The following is a 5,839-nucleotide window of genomic DNA, read 5'->3' as shown; positions in this document are numbered from 1 at the left end:
AGAAACTTAATTAAGGTTTTTCTGTACTTGACAACTATCCTGAAAATTTACTTATAATTATGAATAAGTTATGAACCAGAAGAATACAAATTTTGATCAAACATACCAGAGGAATGACTACATTATCATTCTATTCTTTTTATAGGAAATAATAAAACAAAATTCTTGTCATGTGGCCAGCCATATGCAACCAAAATGTAGGACAAATAGAATTATAATTGTGAAAAAGTAGTTAATTAATAACAAAATATAGTTTTTTCTTCTAGATTTTATGATGCTTCTGGAATTTGTCAGAATTTTACAACTTGTAATTTGTTGTGATTTCTGTTCTCTCTGCAACAAATATTCACTTCAATTCCCCATTTTGTATTTGTAATTTTGAATTCTTCTTCTTAAAATGAAGCTCCAAAATTACATTAGTGTAAAACCCTACTACGTTAGATTCTTCTGCTCTGTTTTAGATTGTGTCTTCCTCAAGGTCCTTTTTTTCTTTGTATTCCTGGATGATGAGTAAAATGAAAAATAGCAGCCTAGCAAATATACGTACAAAGAAATGTAGTGGGGCAAATAGTCTGACAGTTTAGTATAAAGCAAAATGTCAATGATGGAGGGAGCAGTGCAGATACACCAAATCACAGCCTCAGTTCTCTCCGGGGCACAAATACCCCTTTACCTCTTGGGATATTGGTCTGGCAGACCCAAATAAAGTTTATCCAATCTAGCCCTCCTGTAACTCAACCCCCCAGGATACAAGTATTACTTAGTTAACATTAAACATTGAATGTAGGATTCTGTCTGTTGCCTCATTTATAACTTTCTTGTAAGGACATAAACTCAGTACCTTTCTGGTTTCATAATATTTCGATGAAATATTACAAATGGGTAAGTTAGGTTTGAACCTTTGTTGTAAACTCAACTAGATCCTGAATGATTTAGTTACCTATCACTGCATTGCAAAAACCAATGTAAATAGTTTTATAACAATTAAAATGATTGGCATTGTGCCCAGCCAGTATTGCTCAGTGGTTGAGCATTGACCCATGAACCAGGAGGTCACCGTTCCATTCTCAGTTAGGGCACATGCTGGGTTTCAGGCTCAATCCCCAGTGAAAAAAGGGAAGGGAGGTGCAGGAGGCAGCCAATCAATGATGCTCTCTCACCATTGATGTTTCTATCTCTCTCTCCCTCTCCCCTCCTCTCTCTGAAATCAATAAAAATATATTTTAAAAATACTAAAATGATGGACATTGTAAGTCCCAGTTTGCCAGGTGAACTGAAGTTATTTGTCACTTTGCACAATCAGAAATAGCAATGGTAGGGTTACCAGACTATAGGTTTGCTTTAGACGCTGTCTACTCAGGCAGTACTACTATTAACCCATCCCAACAGATGTGATTCTATTTTTAAAGACTTCTGGGAAAGGGAGATTCCCTAACCTCCCTTAGCAACCCGTTCCAATGTTTAACAACACTTGCTGCCAGGGATGCTGGTCCTCTGAGCCTGGCTAGAGTATTTTTATATGTTTCTATGTGCTGGTGTTTTGTCTTGTTCCTATTTCCTCATTTAGTATTTATTTTAACCCCTCACTCCTTTGACTCCCCCAATCCCCATTAATTTTGCTAATATACATCATTTTTTCAAGTAAAAATAAAATTTTAAATTAACAAAAACTAAAATACAAGCACAATGGGTAAAATATCAGTTTATTTGTTATGTATATTGGGATGGAAAAGCATTATAGCTTACATTTTATACAAATGGTACACGGGCATTTGACATTCTGTCCCTATCTGCATCTAGCAGACATTTGTACCCTTGGGTGAGTTGAGGCTATATATCATTTTATTGAGACACATTACATTTTGGTAGCTTTAACCATTTAAAAATATTTATACATTTGTTTTACTTTAGTCTCTTCTGAATGATCTCCAAATTTTCCTATTTTTTCCTTAAATTGATGAGTTCTGAACTGGATATGAAAATCTAATAGTGGTCTGAGTAGTGCTGAGCATGTTAGACAGGATATCTTCATTAATTTATAGTGTTTGCCTATGAATCTATCAATTCACCTCTGTAGCTGAGCAATAGACTTAAACACTCAGGTGGCCAAGTCTCATATGCGAGGTGTAATTTGATAGGTGCCAGGAAAATGGTGGTGTTTTGAAATAGTTCTTATCAGGTATCTCACTACTCGAAATTCCACTGTTAGTGACTCATTTCATTTTAAAATGGAAGAACTTTCTAAAATTATAATACTTTAATCAATTTTCTCCAAGAAATCAGCAAGTGGTAGGAAGCACTGGTAAAAGGCTGGGCATAGAGAGAGGGTGACCATACATTCCAATTGGCCCTGGACTATCTTGGTTTATACCAATTGCCCAGGCTTATCTATGCACCAAATTCGTACAAGAGTAGGCCTTCCTTCCCTCCGGCCACCGGCAGGCACCCGGGACCGGGCTTCCCTCACAGCCCCGGCTTCGTCTGGAAGGTCATCTGGAAGGACGTCTGGAAGGACATCCAGTCTAATTAGCATATTATACTTTTATTATTATAGATAGCTTCTCCTTTCACTCCAAAATGTACAGTCACCTTAGTAGAATCAACCAAAGAGGAAATGGTTACTAAGTGCAGTTGGAGGAGTCTGGGGCTTAGCTTTAGGGCCCATAAATCTGGACTTGAATTTCTGCTCTTTCACTTGCCAGCTGGTGATAATGGTTGGATTATTTAATTTCTCGAACTCTCAGCTTCCTCATGGATAAGCACTGACTTGATATTACCTATGTTTTGGCTATATCTAATAATGATGCAGTCATTATTATTAAAAACTAGAGGCCCAGTGCATGAAACTCATGCATGGTGGCGGGGGGGGGTTAGGAAGTCCTTCAACCTGGGCTGCACCCTCTCGCAATCCAGGACCTCTTGGGGGATGTCCACCTGCCGGTTTAGGCCCGATCCTTGCGGGAAGGATCGGGCCTAAACCGTCAGTTGGACATCCCTCTTGCAATCCAGGACTGCTAGCTCCTAACTGCTGGCCTGCCTACCTGCCTGATTGCCCCTAACCACTCTGCATACCTGCCTGATCACCCATAACTGCCTCTGCCACAGCCCCCGCTGCCACAGCTTTGTCCAGAAGGTCATTCGGAAAGATGTCCAGAATGACGTCTGGAAGGTCGTTTGGCTGTCCGGTCTAATTAGCATATTACACTTTTATTATAGATTCCTGTTTTGCCCAGGGTTCTAAACTATTGAAATTTACTAACATACAGATACTTTTCTATGCTTGAGTCACTCTCTATCTTGCTATTTGCATTTCATTTCTAATTATTTTCCTAAATTTTATCCTTTAACATTTTTTTTATATATTTTATTGATTTCAGAGAGGAAGGGAGATGGAGAGAGAGAGAGAGAAACATCAATGATGAGAGAGAATCATTGATTGGCTGCCTCCTGCACGCCCACTACTGGGGATCGAGCCCACAACCTGGGCATGTGCCCTTGGCTGGAATCGAACCTGGGACCCTTCAGTCCACAGGCTGACGCTCTATCCATTGAGCCAAACCAGCCAGGGCTAACTGAATCATGACCTCCTGGTTCATAGATCAATGCTCAACCACTGAACCACACTGGCTGGGCAATACCTTTATTTTTATACACACACAATTTGTGTGTGTGTGTGTTTTGTGTGTGTATATATACACACACACACGTATATGTGTGTGTATATATACACACACACGTATATGTGTGTGTGTGTGTGTGTATATATATATATATATAATTGATCATACTTACAATCTGCACTGCTGTTTAGCACTTACTTTCACCTTCATCTGTTATTGTCTATGCTTCTGTGTGTTAACTCTGTCCTTTCTATTATATTACAAGTTTCTTGAAAGAAATGATATCTTTTTTGTATACCAAAGGAACATGAATTTTATTTTTTTACTTTGCAATTACAGTTCACATTCAATATTACTTTATATTAGTTTCAGGTATACAGTATAGTGGTTAGACATTCCTGTAATTTATGAAGTGATTGTCCTGATAATTCCAGTATCCACCTGGCACCGTACACAATTATTATAATACTACTAGGTGCAAAAATTTGTGCACTGGGGAGGGCGTCCCTCAGCCCAGCCTGTACCCTCTCCAATCTGGGACCCCTCAGGGGATGTCCGACTGGCATCTGGGACTGCTGGCTCCCAACCGCTCGCATGTCTGCCTGCCTGATTGCCTCTAACCCCTTCTGCCTGCCAGCCTGATCACCCCCTAATCCAGCCGTGAGGAAACTACGGCCCGCTTGAAATGGTTTTTTAATCGTTATCCTGCTCTGTGTTGTTGGTGGGACTGAAAGTCCCTCTATAGGCCAGACCAGCTGTGGGCAAACTACGGCCCGCGGGCCGGATCTGGCCCGTTTGAAATGAATAAAACTAAAAAAAAGGCCGTACCCTTTTATGTAATGATGTTTACTTTGAATTTATATTAATTCACACAAACACTCCATCCATGCTTTTGTTTCGGCCCTCCGGTCCAGTTTAAGGCCATCTTGTGGCTGTGGGCACTGCCATCTTTGAGGGCAGGGCAGTCAATCAGCATATTCCCTCCTTATTGGCTGTGGGCGCCACCATCTTTGCAATGGTGTGAGGGTCAATTAGCATATCCCCTCTTTATTAGATAGGATTGACTATATTGCCTATGCTGGACTTTATATCCCTTGGACTTTATAACTACTAATTTATACTTCTTAATCCCCTCTCCTTTTTACCCAGCCCTCCAGCCCCCACAATAAGACTCATTTTGACTTTCTCAGAACCTAGAGTACCATGAAGAACAATAAAGAACTGTCAGATTGATGTGCTTCTCTGATTTAAAATTCCAGGCAATAGAGCATTCTCAGCTTTATTCTCAAATTATTTTACCTGAGAAAAAAAGGTGCTAAAATTTTCGCCTTTCTGTAAAGTGTGCTAAAGACCTTAAAAGCCATCCAAACTTTTTTTAAAATATAGGAATTGCATCCTTCGGGATTGAGATCCAAAATAAAAATAATTTTGATTTTGTCACAATTTCTTGAAGCACAAACTAAGAAAATGAATCAGCCTTGAACTAGAAAAAACTTCTACAGAGCTCAAGCTGTATCTTCATGGTTCACTAGGTTCTTAGCCTTCTCACTGGGCCTGCCAATCAAGACACTTAGGAGAGTTCTTTTTTGGCAGACCAGCCCTGACTATTTGAAATGAGGCAGACATCACCAGAGCATTTCAGAGGCCAGACACCAGATGGTAATAATACATTTCAACTATTAGAAGTTTGGATCAGAAAGCTAAAGGTGAAGGTCTGATCTCATTTGTCAAAAGATGTAATTCATTATTAAATCAGGACAAACCAGTTAACATCTGAAGTATAATTTGGGATGCTATTTATAACATACTCACCAGTTCATTTGGCTTGACTGGCTGGCTTAATTGTGTGTAGTGTTTCACAAAAAGCTTAGTGAGAGCTAGGAAATGACCTATGTAAATCACAGTTCTGGGTAAATCAAAACTTTCCTTCAGGTGCCAATTAAATGTTAGCATGCTTGAGTTACTTAAAGAAATTATGTATTATTTAAAATAATTTGAAGCTGGAAATTCACCAGTTTTGACAACGTGTATGTGATTTATCTATAATAATAAAAGCGTAATATGCTAATTAGACTGGACATCCTTCCGGACGAAGCCGGGCTGCAAGGGAAGCCCAGGTCCCAGGTACCAGAGTGAAGTCAGTGCAAGCCAGGGGCGGAAGAAAGGCCTACTCTTGCACAAATTTCATGCATCGGGCCTCTGATGCATGAAATTTGTGC

The sequence above is a fragment of the Myotis brandtii genome, unplaced genomic scaffold (assembly GCF_000412655.1).
Source record: "Myotis brandtii unplaced genomic scaffold, ASM41265v1 scaffold123, whole genome shotgun sequence".
Classification (NCBI taxonomy): domain Eukaryota; kingdom Metazoa; phylum Chordata; class Mammalia; order Chiroptera; family Vespertilionidae; genus Myotis; species Myotis brandtii.
The sequence above is the reverse complement of the archived record's forward strand: the minus strand, read 5'-3'. Positions refer to the sequence as shown.